Source organism: Ambystoma mexicanum, chromosome 3p, assembly GCF_040938575.1.
Source record: "Ambystoma mexicanum isolate Mex_15411 chromosome 3p, UKY_AmexF1_1, whole genome shotgun sequence".
NCBI lineage: Eukaryota > Metazoa > Chordata > Amphibia > Caudata > Ambystomatidae > Ambystoma > Ambystoma mexicanum.
In genome coordinates, this window is record NC_090925.1 from 320501085 (window position 1) to 320519107 (window position 18023).

Below are 18023 nucleotides of genomic sequence, written 5' to 3' on the forward strand. Positions count from 1 at the left end.
CCTCTCCCTAGGTGTGTTTTACAGTGAGGTTCTGCACTTCTGGCTAACCATTTTGTGAGGACTGTGATTGACAGGCTTCACTGTGGGCACCTGTGGTTGGTGTGTTCAAGAGGTTGGGCCAAGCCTATATTTGGGACCCCCACCATCTTGAAACATATTCCCTCCCTCTTTATTTTCCTGGGTCTGGTCTGAGCCGTGCCGAGTTTTAGGGCATTCCCAGCATGTGTTCTACTGGTTGAAAACATCATACATATGTAAACTCAAAGGAGACTCGAGTGAGGAGTACACACTATTGGACCCCAGGCAGAAAAACTCTTGCAGACGTATACTTCACCAAAAGTTTCCTACCCGCGCAGATTTCAGCATTCATGAAATTACCTGTCCTGTTGCATCCAGGGTCGCACTTTCATGTGTCGGTCTCGGTATAACATCATGAAGGGAAATATTTTCTTTTCCAGTTCAAGAATGTGGGTCCATCGAGCACAGTGGTATTCAAACCTTTTTATGCTGACCTCCCCCATTTGTCCCCCGCCCTGAGTAAAGTTATAGTTGCTGGATCCCTTTTTTGAAGAGTCTCCAGACCACCCCCCCACTCCCACTCCCCCTCCAACTCCAACCTGGACATCCTTCAATCCCCCCTAAGGTGGCCAGCCCCACAGTTTCTTGAAGACCACTGATCTAGGAGTTTCAGGCCCTGTTCATTGGGGAGGGTTGGCTCCTCACTCCTCTGTAGGGTTTCCCAACCGGTTTGGCTACGTTGCACTCGTGGGTCAGGGGTTGTATAAGACCTGGCATCCCGGGGCTGGCCTGAGGGGCAACAAGGATTGTCACCTGCCATGTGGTGGGGACCAAGGTAACATGATTCAGGGATTCACCCTATTCCACTCCGGGGCCCAAAATCCACCAGTTTGGGAGGGAACCTTTGTCCACTGAGTCCCCATGTTGTCTGTCCCCAGAACCACCAGGGGGGTGGGAGGGCATAATCACTGGCACATTATGGTCTAATTCTGTGAGCAGGCACTGCACAATATTCTGTGCTGTGTGAAGCTTTTTGCAACATGCTATTCTGCATGCACAAAGCTACACAAAGCGTGGATGGAATACTTAGCCCAGGCCAACTCCTCTGGCCTCTACCATGTACATGACAATGTGTAATATTATACAAATAGCTGTTTTTAAAATAGCGATTCATGCCAGATTCCTCTTGCTTCCAAGTTCTGAAATGATAAGTTCTGAAGTTGTTATTCCCCAATTAATGATACTCAAGTAATCAACCCAAGAAGAAAGAAGTGCTGTCTGCCCTGCCGGGATTCAAATGTGCGCTGCCCATCAAAACTAAACATTGCCTTCTCGCTACTTCGATTTGGGTTGACTTCCCAGTTTTGGTACCCAATAAAAACAATTGATGTGTGAGGAATTTCCATAAATTCACTAGAGAGTGATTGGGAAGATTACACAACAGTGTTGTGCAGGGCTCTGAGAGTCCAGGGAATTCGTCCCCTCTCCCCAAAGACACCCCCCTCTGGCACAAGAGAGGTGGGCCTGCTATGCTACACACACCCCCTAGGGGACAGGGCAAGCAGGATACCACTGGGGTGACCTCCCCTTGGGGGACAGGCTGACTACTAGCAGGGATACGTACCACCCTTCCTTATCGGAGGAGGTCAATGAGTATTTGGGGATTGCCTAAAATCACTATGAGAATGTTGCATCTGGCTTGGTTTCTGACCCAATGCTATTATCCCCCAAAAAACCAACGGACCACTTCATCTCATAGACAGATCTAAAAGGAGTGTCATCACCGACACGAAGGAGAATGAGAAAACAAGCCAGAGTGCCGCTCACCAGCCTGCAGGGCCATCACGTAGAGGATGATCCGCCCCACCCCCTTTTGGGAAGAGTCTAAGAGACGTCCCATACAAACTGCGTGCAGCACTGCACAGCAAAGAAGCCCCTGGAGAGCTGCTCCATACTGTCAGGGCAGCAGCTGGAGGAGCTCTGCCCCTCCATATGAAGAAGTCACATAACGGCCTGAGACATGTAAGCGGTACACCAAAGGAACTGGGAAAGGGCAGACCTTCCGGGAAAGACCGGATGACAAGGAAAGAGAGCGGAATTCTCCAATCCAGGGCGCAGAAGGCTCAAGTGAGTCCGAGCTGCCAAGAGGCCGGCCATATGTCCCAACTTGGGTTGAAAGAAAGGAAGTCCTGCAAGGGGCCGAACTGCCATACCACCGGAGACAGAATGCGAGTTCAGATACCCCAAGCCAAAGTGAGAGAAATACCGTAGAGACGCAGAACCAATATACAGCCTGAGACAGGGCAAGAAACAAATGACCCCATACAAGGGTGAGCAACAGACAATAGAAGAGGCTGAAAGCCAGAGGGAGAGAAAATAACCAAAAGTAGGGTTGCAAGAGCAGGGACCCCAACAGATGGTAGAGACCTCAGGGAGGGGCTAGAACCAAAGGCCATCCGAACCAGGCTGTGAGAAGCCAGACCAATTAAGGACATTTGAAGGACTTTTGCTAAAACCCATACCAAGCCTCTGGGCCAAAGGTCTAGATTTATTTCTCTGTATGCCACAAGCAGGAGCCCTTCTGACAACTGATACACGCTGGAACTGTTAAAAGGAAAAAGGTCCTCTATTTACAACCTGACATTCTGTTGGGACAATACAGTGTGGATCAAAATCCAGCCAGTTGGGCGATAATCCCTTGACCATTTTATCCTTCGGTGTCTTCATAGTTGAAGGTTGGAATTCGGCTAGGTAGGTTTCTGGTCAGTTCTACTTTGTACAACCACCTAAGGTGCACTTTTTGAGACCCTTTTCTTTCCCATAGTATAGGGACTAGATGGATAGGCTTTTAGAGCAGGGTTTTTACCCCCTAATAAAGATTTGTCTTTATCTCAGAATGAGTTGTCTGCCTGACGAATCTGACACTCCACAGCTCCCACAAAGTTATAAGTGTATCTCACAACGGCAACATAAAGAGCAGCGAGGCTTCCCATTTCAGAGGGGAGAGGTGTGGCTTAAATGTACAGCTCCAACTATAACCCAACTGGTCCCGTCGGAGCAAGGGGAGGAATCACCTGCAACACGTGTCTTCTGGTTGAACAGAAACAGAGCTTCGTCTTCAAGAGGTTCAGGAGTAAGCAGGCCAGCCCCAGTCCTCTAGTCACCCACCATGGATCTTACAAAGTTCTGACAGCCATCCAATCAGGATACGCCAACCAAATTCAACTTTCGTAGATGCTCACACAAGATATTGACTGAGGTGTTTGAGAGGCCCTCGTCCTGTCTAAACCGGATTCTGCTCTCTTAGGGAAGAATTTGTGAGCTCTGGCCAGTGCTCACTTAGGCAGAAGCAGACAAAACAGCCACTCCTCATGGCACAAACGCACAAAAGAAAACAAACGAAATGGGCGGGTCATAGGACTTTTAAATGGATTGGAATTCACTTTGCTCTTGTTCCGGATGCATTGCTACCAATATAGTACAAAATCACATAGCTAAATAGCCTATGCAGCTGCTACCAGCCTATGACCATCACACTGAGTGATGCAAGGAAAGAGCAATCAAAAGCTTAAAAGGTCATTTAAATACAGATGACTTCACCTTGTATTCATTATAAACCCTACTGCCACTAAGAAAGGCACAATCACACATTATAGAGTTCAATGCATAAATTAGGACCATTTGGGAGCAGAGAAGCAAAATGAAAGATGTAGGTGCGCCCCTGAACTGGTGTGGGAGAATACATGTGGATATAGAATTGAACTTTCCACTGCTTCTGGGGGTCCGAACGGGCCAGTAGACATTAGAGCAAGGTGAAAACATCAAAGCTATAAATGCAGGTTCTTGTATCATGCAAGGCTTTAAGATCGCTACATTTTGTATACAAGAAAAGTGACAAAAGACAACTATATGGAAGTAATCCGACTATGACAAATCTTGTTTTCTGTCAGAATGCGAAACCGAGATAAAAACACCGTGTGGTTCCAGAGCTGCTCTCTGCCCTGACTTGCACGAAAGCTCAAGCTGACGGCTCGTGAAGAACACGAGTCTGGTAATATTCCAATATTAGCTAGGCACCATGCTCTGGTAAGGTTGCTCACTTGCTACGCATCCTCGAGTCTCTCTCTCCTCGACCATGACCACAGCGGGTGTGGCATCTGGGTTTTCGGTCTTCGCCTACACAGGCCTGTATAATTCCTTTTTTTCCCCACACCTGTGATGCACAATGGGATTTATTTTGCATGCCGTGGTGCTCCTGGCTTTTACTGGCTTCAAGCCCGCCTTGGAAGCAAGACGACGTGTAGCAACACAGGTTCGATCCCCGGGTCCGCGCTTAGAAACCTCTGGGTATGAAGCGGGTTATAAATAACCAATTGCTGTCTTCTGGCATTTCATTGTTTGGTTGATCTCTTGACTGGCTTCTATATTTTCCCTTGTTTTTTCTTCTTTGTGGTCTTGATCTCTTAGGACAGCATCCACATACCCAGCCATGTATACTTAAGTGTGGGTAATGGTACCAGGTTTCAGCAGGTAAGGTTTATGCTATGTTCCTGGGTCCTCTTATCGGGTAGCTATGGGTGGGTATCGCAAACATTACAAAATTAACAGCTGCTGCCCTCTCAGAATGAATGCAGAGAGTCAAAGTACTGAAATAGCCTAAAAGGGAGCACTGAGAAAACAAAAGCAGCGAGGAAAGCAAGAGGTTAGTAGAACATGAGCAAAGGGAGAGCAGGTGAGAGTGGCAGGGAAGGATAAAGAAACCATAACGAACACGTGCTCATGAAACGGAAGAGCATGGCACACATCTCGCGGGCCATGTGGCGCTTTCCAATGTGAAGAGATTAGGCAAACATGCACAAAGAGTGCGGGCAGCTTCGAGCTCATGGGCAAGCCGCCCAAATAAACTCAATTCCGTGGAAGATTTTAAATGCTAGCCCTCTCCCCGTTGCAGCTTTCACGGATGCTAAAACTCAAGCGCTGAAACAACCGGTCTCTTGGTGGGGGGCATAGGAAAACTGCCCTTTTGCTTGTCGTACATGTATGCGCTCTCTTATAAACACAGACTGGCGGCACTAGCATGTAGCAGTGGTATAGAATATGTAGCAATCTGTTAAATGGTGGCAGAGCTCCTGGCGATGCGGGGTCTCCAGGCAACCTGCTCCTACTAGTAAATGTCAGGGGGCTGCCATCTATGAGCCAAGTCCTCCGGCAATTCAGCAGCTTTTTAGGTTCAGATAGAATGCGGACCAGTTGTTTAAAAAATATATATATATATATTCATCCAACCGGCAGCAGGCAGGAGATGGGAGATGGGGGAAAGATTCCAAAGTGCAGGGTGGCCACCTAAAGTGTGGGCCTGCCAAGGATGCAGAATGCCAAAGCAAATGGCTTCTTACTTTGATGTGCGTTACTTTTTCTGACGACACTTCAGACGGCGCAGAATGCGGCTGAATATGGGTGCGCCGGTGAATGCGCAATGCCTTTCTTGCATCTCTGAGCCCTCCAGAGAAGCAGCATAGCAGTCGGTTTAACTCTAAAATTAAGCAACTAGCCTAAACAAAACAAACTATAGAGTCGGCAGCGCTGTGCTGATCATTTGTACACCACTGGCATGAGCACTGCGTGCCACAAAGAGAAAGTCCACCAGTGTTATCTGATCTTAGGAGGGCCTATACAATTAAAACAAACAATAATTTCACTTATGGTCATGACTGAGCATTACATTTTAAAAAAAAAAGTGTATGCGTTACAAAACAAAGACCAGTTCCAAAAAACTGAAATGCACGTTTACTTGCCCAAAAATATCTGACAATAACAAATACTCTTACACGCTGGAACATGTTAAAAGTAAAGTTGGGAGCAAAACCGTCCCACCGCAATATCGTATCTGAAACATTGCGCACTTCTCTTTTAGGGACTATTTATGAATTCCATATTTTGGTAATTCTGCCAGCTGCTGTAATGCTGCCTGAATAATGACGCACTTACTGCAAAGAGAAGACGAGCGGCGAGGTATGTGCGCGGTGGCCAAGAACTCTGGCGTCCTCCACAGAAGCCTTGTGAAAGGAGACGCATATGCTTTTGGGCGGTGCTACCGTCTTGATCTTTGTCCCATGGGTGCAGATCACCCACGGATGCTCTGCTAGGGTTGGCTCTGAAAGCTGCACAAAGGATGCAGGCTCCGTGCTCACTACCAAACAGGAAGCCGAGCAGGCTGTGGTTTTTTGCCGCGCTTACGCAGTTACCCCAGATAATCAGGGCATTTCCTGGCCTGCTCCCCCTCCCCTCCTCCTAATCAGTGTATCTGAATGCTCCTCCCAGGACCAGTATTTCCAAAACCGCGCACCCCATCGCTGTACCAGCCTGCCCCAGGGAGAACAAAACACAAATACTGTGTAATTAAGAACCCATTAGACTACCTGCTTATTGTCGGGGATAACCAGGAAAGGCCATGAGCTGCGCACCACATCACCAGAGCACCACCTCTACATGCCAGCTCCTCGACGAACCTGTGCAACAGCCTCGCTGGCAAGTGCACTTCAAGCATCACCAAATGGCCAGCTTTTCTCAAGCTCCAGTCATGTTCCAAATAGAACACGCAATGACCGTTCTTCTAACAGGTACCCTGATAAATCGGACCGTCTATCTATAGCTGTGAACCCCATTATTTTACCAGCCTGCTCCTCCAATCAGTGCATTTCCTGTGCTGCCTTGTCTCCCTTGACGATAATCAGAGTATATCAAAGCACCAGAGATACACAGAAAATAAAACTAGCTGCACACCTTTACACTACATCTGTCTGTTCCATCCAATATCTAGGAAGGCCATATCCTAGGTGCAAACTGAATCCCGAAGCAAGCCTTTTCCTGATAAACATAGCCTGCACTTCATACCCAATGACTACACATGCCTGCTTCTCTGATAAGCAGTACATTTTGTGACGAATCCCTGGGTCACTTCTCCCCTAAGGGGAGCCCCTTCCCATGAGGCCAGGGAGGTGAGACCGCTACCGGATAGTCTCCCTGGGGGTGGTAATCAGCGGGTGGATCTCGCAGGGAGGGAAGCCCCTAAGGGATTAGTGATGACCTGGGGAGAACACAGCATCCTCATCGCCCCCCGTACCTTAACCCACCTTCCCCACCAATCGCCTACAATACCATCTTTAGTGTTCTGTTCCTATCTGTTCTTTAAAACCAGTAAGGTAGGAAGTACTTGGACAAGGAAGAGTATGGGCTCCTCCCTTTCATACTGAGACAAGAGAGAGACCAACTGACTCACTCAGAGTCCTCAAGATCAATACTGGGACAAGGAAGAAGTGCAGCAGCATAAAGAGCACCTCTATAAACCACACTGAGCTGTCTAGTCTTTACAGACCTCCTATTGCCCAAGGCACATCTAAAATAGAAGAGGGAAACGCCTCCAGGGAGAATCTCTCTGTGTTTGAACTGGGAGTTGCAAAGCGCCGAAGAAGTGAAGGACGTGGCACTTACCTGTCGGCAGAGACATCCCTGCAAAGTCTGCTGTGGTCGGGCCGTTCCCGGAAGCAGGAGGAATCACCAGCTAGTCGAGGGAGCTGGAACGTGTTGTCCGACTGGAACGTGCCGCCTGAATGCCGCTGCAGAGCTTGGAGGAGAAGGAATCCAAATGGGAGCGAGAGATCCAGAAGCAGCTGAGAGAGCTACAGGAGGGTTGGGAGACCGGGAGGCATTGATGGGAACCCAGATGGACCATTCTGCAGTGATACACAGGCCTGGGACCCGCATCCAATAAGGAATGACATCAAGGGTCATCTTCTTCGTGGCAATCCCTGGTGGACTGCGAGACCAGGGCTGTCTAGACCACAGGAAAGAGAAAGAAACCAAGACCAAAGGGCTCTCGGACCTGAAACGAAGACACCAATACCAACCGGGTATAATTATTGAGAAACAAGAAGAGCTAAGAAGGGTCTGGGGCCCAAATCCAATAACAAACTGCCTCCAAAATCATTGTCATAGTCACAGAAACTGGCAGGATAGTGAACCAGGTGGGATGTGAACACAATGACCACTGAGCATTGTGAGCAATGCCAGAAGAAGGGAGTAATTGGGCCTCATTACGAGAATTGGGGTAAAATCTCGACATTACCATCATGGTGCTAATAACGGGTCCGGGTAGCTTTGATGCCGCAAACAGCGGCTGATTAGGAGTGCGTGCACGCGCATAGTGGCAAGCCGGTAACAGCCGTACCGCCATGCCGGTAACGTCCCTCAAGCCTCTGATACCGGCATCATGAAATGCGCTAATAACTCCTCCACCTCTGACCACCCCTAAACACACCTGGCAGTACCGCTAATGGTATTACTGGTTCCGTCATCAGCGGAACCGGAAGTAGCGTCATCGCGCTGGAACGGGAAATGCACCGGCGGCCATCTTTAAAAACACAATCCATTGCAATCCTTGATAGACAGGACCTGTTTTGGGAAAATAGCATACAGAACTCGAAGAAGATGTCAAAAGCCACACATAAAGGCACTCCCCGCCAGCGCAAGGCAAGATTCAGTGATGAGGAACTGAATATGTTGGCTGACACCTTAGTGGAGAAGACGGATGTGGTTTTCTGCTCAGACCTTTGGCATCCGGCAAAGCTCCATAAGAAGCAGATTTGGGAGGATGTGGCGCAGAGTCAGTGTGGTTGGCACCACTGCACGAGCCGTGAAGGATTGTAAGAAGCGGTGGGACAATCGACGCCTACGTGTATGAAATATCCTGTCGGCTAATCGTAGCCAGGGGCAGGCAACAGGTGGCGGAGCAGGCAACAGGTGGCGGAGCCCACTCCCCCATAAAGGTCACAAGGTGGGAAGAAACGTGCAGCACCACCACAGACATTGAGGGAATTGAAGGGGTTGGTGCAGTGGAGTTCGGAGTACCATCATCAGTTGATGAAGGTGAGTGTCCCCACAAACAACTGACATGGCAAAGTACAATGTCGGCCAACAAAGTGTGATCGTGATGCAAGCCAATACATGGCCCATCATTCACATATCCCTGTCTAGATGTTGGCCCCACCACTGTCACATCAACATGCATGCTGCACTCATACCCAAAACACACCGACACACAGGTAAACAGCATGTGTCACACTGCATGCAAGCCACAACACACCTGTAGGCCCCACAGCAGACACCACGGCAAAAATATCAATACCTGAGGTATGCCAATTCCACCCCCCATAACATAGCACGCACCCTCTCCGCCACAATAACAGGCATGCAACGATCCACGTGGTACAAACTGCACAGACACCAATGCATGCATGATGCAAGTACTACCATCACTGATGCCCTGCCTCTCTTTGTCCCCCACAGGCACGGATGTAGACAGTGATGACCATGAAGCAGGTGCCCAGGCCACCACACCTGCCAAAAGGGCCAGGGACGATGGCGCCAGGCCATCGACATCCAGGGGCAGTCGGGTGGTCCGAGTGGCACGCAAGCGACACACCAGTGCGCCAACATCTTCACATGCACCAGCACAGGACCAACAAACACCTGCCGCCACACCCCAGGAGTGAACAGTCACACAGGACGTGGCGACAACTGTAGATTTGGAGCATGAGGGAACGCAGTCAGCTGACACGAGTTCTGTGGGGGAGGTAGCTGCATCTGCGCCCCATAGTGGCGATGAGGAAGAGCGGAATGATGTGGAGCACACCCATGAGGGAGGCACCCTGTCTAAGGATGCCGTGCAAACCTCAAGCCCCCAGGTAACCCCACAAGGTACCCCACAGGGCACCCCTCAGCCTGAGTCTGGAGGCGAGGGCACACATGCAGAGTGGTCCCCATCTGAGAACACCCCCGTATTGGCCACAGCAGCAAATGTACCATCCACCTCCACCACGATCCGGGACATTGAGGGGCGCATGACACGGAAGGAGGGCCAGCAACAGGGGATGCATGAACTTGTAAAACAATACATTGCAGATGGGGAGGCAAGTAGGCGTGAGATGCGTGCCAACAGCGTGGCCATCATCAAGGCCGTAAACAGGAACAGCAAGCGGGTCCATGATGGTTTCACAGCAGTGGCCCAGATCCTGGCCAGAATAGCGGACAACATGGAGCAGTGGCATCCAGCACCAACCGAGCCGCAACCATCCACCTAATCATCTGCCACACCTGCCAGCTCTACGCAGACCTGCCCTGTGTGCGCAGGTCCCTGTGCAGCATGCAGCACACTGGAATGCAAAACCCTTCTCCGAAGAGGGACCAGAAGTAGCAGGGGCACCCTGCATGTGTTGACTGGAATTGCATCATGAGACATTTAGTGCGGGGGAGTCTGAAGGGGGATGTTGGGGGTGAGGGGCTGTTGGTGGAAGGGGGGTTGTGTGGGTGTTGGGGGGAGGGTGTGTGTGAGGTGGAGGGTCTATGCACGTTGGTAATATCACCTGTTTAATACACCCGTTGTGTACAAATAAAACACATGACTGGACATTGCTTATTGGGTGTGTGTGAATGTATTGCTTTACAGTGCAGTGTCCATCTGCCCCCACACCCAGTGCCCAGAGTGGCACCCTCTGAATCCATGTGCTTTAGAAAAATTGGTCTATCACAGACTGGCGCACAGCACGTCCCTCATGTGCATCGCCACCTGGCTGATGTGCAACCCCTTCTCCATCATGATGATGATCTTACCCACCTTCTCGGGCCCGTACATGAGTGCCCCACCGGCAGCGAAACTGTGCTTGATCACGACACAGGTACATGTATGAGCCCGATTGTAGTCCTCATCGTGCCTGTTCTGTGGATTTCTGACAGGGGTGAGGAGCCACGTCTTCAGGGGATAACCTGCATGGGAGCACAATAAGCTATGTGTGAGGGTAATTCTTCAATTCCATCTGTGCTCAGCCTGTACATTGTTCATATGCAGGATATTTATGATGGCAGCCATTGACTACACATATGTTCAACTATCTGGCCTGTTCACAGCTTGCCAAAACATGGTGGTGGATATGTGTGACATACAGGACTGAGGGGACTTGACATCAGACTCAACACTCACACAGATGGAGTGAGAGGGACCCTGATGCACTCACATGTGAGGGATGTGTGGCAGGTGATGCAACCAAATTCATGTAGGCCAGTGTTTGATGATATAGGCTGATGTACACCATGTCACATGTTGTTTGTAGTATCATGCTCACAGTTATTTCAAGATGCCATGCACATGTCCCTACAAGTCTGCACACATGTAATCATGCCACAATGTGTTTGGTGTTATGGTACACAAGTGTAGGGATGCATTCTTTTGATGATGCAGGGTGTCCACTTGCATGCTGGTACTTATGTGCAGTGGATGTTTAACACTTCAATCGCACTCATATAGGTGATGTTGACTACTTGATGGGTTGGATTTCCAGCAGTCTTGTCACAAGTAGATTATTGCGCTGGCATTCATCTACACATTTCACCATGGTGGTATGCGTTGTTCCTGTGGTAGAGGGCCAGTGACAGTGGATTCCCAAAGCGGGATTTAATTGTACGCACTCATGCATGATCTGTGAGGTGCTTTGATGCGGTCTTGTATATTAAGCTTTGTGACAGCATGTTGGTGCACTGTGGTGCTGTGGGTACGGTCTGATGATGGGCACTGGACATGAGGGCAGTGCGCTGCTTAAAAGTGTGACATTTTGACATTGGTGTGCGGCCAGAGTATGTCGGCATGCTTTGTCAGTGTCATGTTCAGGTTGGGATGATTTGGAGCGCAGTGTTTTCCAGCATGGACAGTGTCCAGTCACCACCACATTCACGCCGATGGGCCAGAGGACAGATAGGTAGCCGATGCATGTTCCCCCTGTGCCCCCAAACACACCCAGGTAGCATATGCATGTCTCATCTCCACCCAAACACTACCATGGGCCTGTGAGCAGACTTACCCAGCAACCAGGCACGTCGTGCAGCATGTCACTTCATGTAGCTGGCGTCGCATACCATCTGCACATTGATGGAGTGGTATAGCTTGCGATTGCGGTACACCACCTCCATGGCATGAGGGACAACCAACTCCACGTGGGTGCAGTCGAGGGCACTGATGCAATGTGGCATGCCTGCCAGTACATGTAATCCTATTTTAGAGTCACTCACCTCCTGGCCAGTCTGTGGTAGGGATATGTAGTTCCCTGCGTGCTTCAGGAGGGCATCCAGCACTTGGTTCAGCATGCATGAGAAACATAGTTGTGATATGCCATGCAGCTGCCCCACTGTGTGCTGGTAGGTGCATGCGGCAAGGAAGTGGAGCACAGACAGTAGAGGGGGGGTGGCGGTACAGATATCAATCAGGCTGACTATGTCATTGTGTATTAGATCCACAATGGCGGTAATGGTGTCCCTGTCCAGGCGGTACAGGGTGTGGATCTGTGAAGGAGTCAAGTTGAATGTAGTGGCCCTTATGCGAGGGATTGGCGGCTGCCTGCATGATACCACTGCTTGCACTGGTGGTACTCGCTGGGCCAGTCTCACCCTCCTTCTCCTCCTGCGTCTCCTCTGTAGTACCTGCTCATGGAGTAGCAGTGCGGGCATGTCCTCCAGCTCCAAAATCGCAAGAGCAAGTGGGATCATTCTGGTCTAGGAAGGGGTGTGGTGTGTGGGTGTGCTCCTTTTGTGCTGGTCCAGACTCCATTGCCTCCACCTGTGCTGATTGTGTGCACTTGTGGGGTTGGGAACATAGCAGATTGCTATTAACGGGTGATCCGCGATGCCGGGGCTACCGGCATGGTGGTAACCCTTATTACTGCCATCTGGATGCCGGTAAGTGCATGTCAGTGTGACTCGTAATGTCCTCCTGTTTGCGGCATGCCGGTATTGCCATCACGAAGGGCGCGTGGGCGCGCACATACCGGTACGGAGGTGCACGGTATCAGCGCCTCCATGGGGTTGCCTGTAATACCGGTATGTAGACTCGTAATGGGCCGGTACGGTAAACGATGGCGGTATTACCATTCTGGACTCATTTTCACCATACCGCAAGACTCGTAATGAGGCCCATTCTCTTGTGTGACAAGTCAGAAGATCTCGTCCCTTTAATGAGAGAAAAAACCCACTCCCATACCCAAACTAAGGCGTTATCTGAAAGTTCCCATAACTGCACTACTATAAATACACCAATATTGTGTAAGTCAATGCAATTATGTAAGTTACAACCAACAACATATGTACATAGTACTGCGACGAGGAAGCCCCTTGAGGATGCAGGAAGGTGACAAGAACCATTAGGAACGCTCTAGCCCTTTTCCTTTAATGAAATGCCAGCATAAAATAAAAACTGAGGAAGGACGAAAACCCAAGAGAAATAGCTGGAGCAGTAGTGGAGGCTGGAGAGGTTGTGGAAGCAGATTATCAGGTGGAAAAGGGAGAGAATCAAGGAATCCAAACAATCAAGCGAAAGTCTATTTGGCTGACAAGTGGCCTCTAAAAGGAAGGAAAGAGTCTGCGAGGGAGCACGAAAAAACATTCCCCAGGGAAAACTACTTAACCGGAGACAACGCCAACCCGAGGGAAGATTTGAAATCCTCATAGGTACCACAATCGAGGTGCCTCCCAGCAACAGCAGAGGACTCAGTCCGACTGACACCAGGGCAGTTTCTAGTCCATTTGGTTCCCAGGGCGAAACACTAAATTGCGCCCCCCCGCCCGCTCGCACTCGGCAATCGCGCCTCTCCCAAACTATAACCTGCGGTTAAGTAGCTCCTACCCAACGTCAATAAATCACTGTTATACGCATGAAACAGGTTTGATTACATTGTCATTCAAGAACTTTTTATTAAAATTGCTTTTTATTTTTCTAACAATGTGTCACGGCTCGCTCCCTTCGTTCCCATCCCCGCCACTTGGGGGCATGTTCTGGGGTTTATTCCTTACTGGACATTTCCTTCGAACCCTATGCTACAGTGCTCTGATGAATTGGGAGCGTTAAAACCTTATTTTCCCAGTTACTTTCCTTCCGGATCCATTCCTGGTTTTTGGCAGCCAGCATGCTATTTAAATCAAATGACTATGTTTCCCAGAATGCCTTGGCTCACTGTTTCACCTCCTGCTTCCCAGAATGCCTGGTTCACTGCTTCATCTCCTCCCTGGCATCCGGCATGCTATTTAAATCAAATGACTATGTTTCCCAGAATGCCTTGGCTCATTGCTTCATCTCCTGCTTCCCAGAATGCCTGGCTCACTGCATCATCTCCTCCCTTGCAGCACAACGTTGGGAGGAGGATAGGCAACACCTGTGGCTGCAGGTGCAGCAGGCGGCACGCCTGAGGGGTGTGCTCGTTAAGCAGCTTTAAAAGCCTCAGTTTGCTTCAGTCCGGCGCTGGTCATTGTAGCAGTGTTCCTGTTGTGACTAGTCCCTGTTTCCTGTACTTAGTTTCTGTGCCTTGTACCTAGTTCCAGTACCCTGTTCATAGATATTGAGCCAAGTATCTATTTCCAGTTCCTTGTTCCTAGTTTCTGTGCCTTGTACCTAGTTCCAGTTCCTTGTTCATAGATATTGTGCCAAGTATCTAGTTCCAGTTCCTTGTTCCTAGTTCCATGCCTTGTACCTAGTTCCTGTTCCTAGCTTTGTGCCCAGTTACTAGTTCCTGTATCTTGTTCCTCTGTCCTGGATTTCGGATTTATGCGCTTATTTGATTTATGCTTTCTGAATTTCCCTTTCTGTCTTCCTCTGTCTGCAGACAGCCTTTCTCTGTACTTTACTATTTGATGCAGCCCAGTTTGCCGGTGTTTTCTGTCCCTTTATGCTGCCCTGGTTACTGAAAAGCATGATGTATTATTATTTACTTTCGTAGAATTAGTTACTGCCTTTTCTCCTTGGATTGGGTGGGAAAGGTTTCCTTTTGTGATATCATTTTCCCTGCTCCTGATCCAACTTATTGAGATTCCACTCCATGTTTTCCATTGCACTTCTGCATTCATTTTCCATTGATTATTAGGTGTGGGTTTGTTGTTACAAGTTCCAGAGTGTTCCCCTTTTAGTTTTCCTCACGAACTATCCATTGCACTTCTGCATTCATTTTCCATTGATTATTAGGTGTGGGTTTGTTGTTACAAGTTCCAGAGTGTTCCCCTTTTAGTTTTCCTCACGAACTATCCATTGCACTTCTGCATTCATTTTCCATTGAATATTAGGTGTGGGTTTGTTGTTACAAGTTCCAGAGTGTTCCCCTTTTAGTTTTCCTCACGATTTATTATCACAATTCATACTTGCCTTTTACTAGGGTTTATGTATTTTGTTATCTTTAACCCTTTGCTTTTACAGCCTTCTGGGTCCCTGTTTGATCTACAGGGTTCGTGAAATCACTGACATTCAAGCGGTCTTTCCGGTCCTCGTGAGTACTGTTTATAATTGCCTTATTCAGTATTCTACAGATTGTCAGTTCACAGAATCTGTCCTTGCTTGCCCGCTACGTGGGTTTAGCGCTGTCAGTATCTGTAAGAGCATAGTGGGTAAAGAGTTTGCCGACTTTTCCTTTCAGCCATAAGGAGGTCCTAAGTGTTTACCCCACATCCCTTTTCCTAGATTGGTAATACTGTTTTACCTTATTGACGTTCCTGGGTTTTACATATATACACAAGACTTGGGTATTATATACACGTTGTTAGATTCAGAGTTGTTCACAGTGCAACTGTGTGCATTTTCCCTTTTGCCATAGTATGCCTTCTTCCTTTCTTAACAGAATGACCAGCCCTTCTTCCCGTTTGTATACGGCCAGATCAAGAAAGAAGGGTAGCAAGGCTACTAAAAAATGTGTACAGAAAGTTTTGACTACGTTTGCCTGTGATAATCAAAACACTAATTCAGACTTAAATGAACTCCTTGACACGAATGGGTATTTACGTGCAAAATATTATACCCATCGCCTGGCCCATCATACATTGCCTGATCCTAATTCTGTTTTTAACTTTGACCCAGATATGTCCGCACAAGCCTTAGCAGCGGAAAATAAAACACTGTTAGATTTACTAAATATGAGTACATCTGTTGTTGAACCCCATGATTCCGGTTGTGTTTTACCTCAGATTGAACAGTTTCATGATTCAAACATAAAGAATGAAGGGGTTCATTACATAACTTCTGTTTTCAGCCCTCAGCCAACTGCTTACTCCTCCGCACAAGTACTTACTGTAGTCCCTAATGTCAAGAGGTCTGATGTCAGTAGTTTACTTAAGGGTAACACAGACCAAGTCGGTAAGCGAGAGTATAGATCACAAGACCTGCAAGCAGTAATGACGATGTACAATCAGTACACGTCCAGATGACTAGGGCAGGTTCCAGCCCCGATGCCACCATGCCTTCCCTTGTGACTACTGATAGGGATGTACAGTTAAGCCTGGGCATGTTAAGAGTTGAACTTGAGGAATTAAGATGAGAATACATCAGTTTACTAGAGGAGAATAAAACTTTACGATTGTTTCTGACTACACCTCAAACTTTATCCGTTGATGAAGTGAATACTGTTCAATCTCTGAGTGAGGAGGTTTTAGTAGGTCATGATACTTGTCAATATGAAAAACCTATTGGGAGTGAAAGTCCTCTTTCTTGCACAGCACTTATTCAGAGCACAGATTCTGACAATTGTTCTACCGTTTGTCAGGAATTGCTGTTAGTAGAAGATTTACAAGTCACTCCTTTGCCTAAGAATTCCTCTGTAGCAGTCAGTCATAATTCAGAGTTTGAACACATACATGCTTCTGTATTCCGAACACAATCCACAATGGATGCGTACACAGAATCAGTCATTACTGTAGGCTTAGGTTCAGCCCTTGATCCAGCTGCTGAGACTGAAGTAAACATTCAAGCTGATGTGGAAAACGATGCTACCTCTGTGTTCACTCCTCCTTCTGCCAAATTTTGTCACAATGAACAATCAAAGACAGTACATATTTCTTGCTTTGATGGACTCATTCCACAGTATACTAAAACAAGGACCAGGCAAGCGATTCCTGAACTGTTGATAGATAATCTTCCACCTTCAGAAGTTAAGACAAAGGAATGGACACTTGACGGAATCCTGATTAACAGAGACTTTGGAAATGACTCTATGTCATCCACTAAGGAAAGGTGCGGCATGGGTCCAGCTCAGTCTTTGGTTAATGGTGTCATGGAGTCAACCGCCCTAAAGGTGCTTTCCATTCCTGATTCACAAATATGTCTGTCGACTTCTGGGACTTCAGTCTGTCCTTCTACAACTATTGACTCTTCGACTACCCAGTCCACGGCTCTGCAGTCATCATTGTCAAACGTGTCTTCAATCAATGAACAATTGCTATATCTGCCAGTCACTCAAGAGCCTTCACCATGTACGTGGTCAGAGCCAAAGACCTTGACAAGTTTGTCTTCAGCTAACGAGACGGCTCCAGCTTGCATGCCCTCAGCCTCTGAATTTCCTCTGGCATGCCTGTTTTCAGATACAGTGACTCATCCAGCAGTTTATCCTTCAGCCATGAAGCCTCTGGTAGCACATCCTGAGTGCCTGTCTCCGGTCCCAGAGCCAACTGCTAGTTTGGCTTCAGTTCATGAAAGACCTGTATCCTGCTCAGCCTCCCTGCCAATATCGGAGGTGAACCTGTCTGCTCTGTTTGATCATGTTGCAGATTCATCTACTTCAGAGCTACCTCCTAAATCCCAGCCATTTATTACGGATGAACATCCAATCTGCCCATCCTATGCTTCAGGAGGATCACCAGAAGGCCTGCCTTTTACACAAGCTAATTCCCCCAACTGCTTGTCTGTAGAATTAGCACCTCCCGCATATGCTACATCTGAGTCTGAGACTCCTGCCAAAAACATCAAGCTGGTTCATGACTTGGGAGAGCCTTACATGCAAGGCCGTTGGACTTGCCTGGAGTGTTACAAGAGGGTGACCGATACCATCAGCCATGGCCTAGACATCGAACAAGCAGCCAACCAGGATAACGGGCCGGACGGTTCACATTTGGGGGCCGGTTTGGATAAACCGCTTGACAGCCCTTTTGTTGCCGGA

The 18023-nt window shown here is 48.4% G+C and overlaps 1 protein-coding gene across 1 annotated transcript in view; it reads right to left on the reverse strand.

Annotated features, from left to right (window-relative positions):
• LIME1 (Lck interacting transmembrane adaptor 1) overlaps nucleotides 1-6239 on the reverse strand; it is a 278786-nt gene extending 272547 nt beyond the window's left edge. The window contains exon 1 of the mRNA XM_069650879.1: nucleotides 6007-6239. The gene's annotated coding sequence lies outside the window, so the exon portion shown is untranslated. The remainder of the gene's footprint in view (nucleotides 1-6006) is intronic.
• Nucleotides 6240-18023: the final 11784 nt, after the last annotated feature.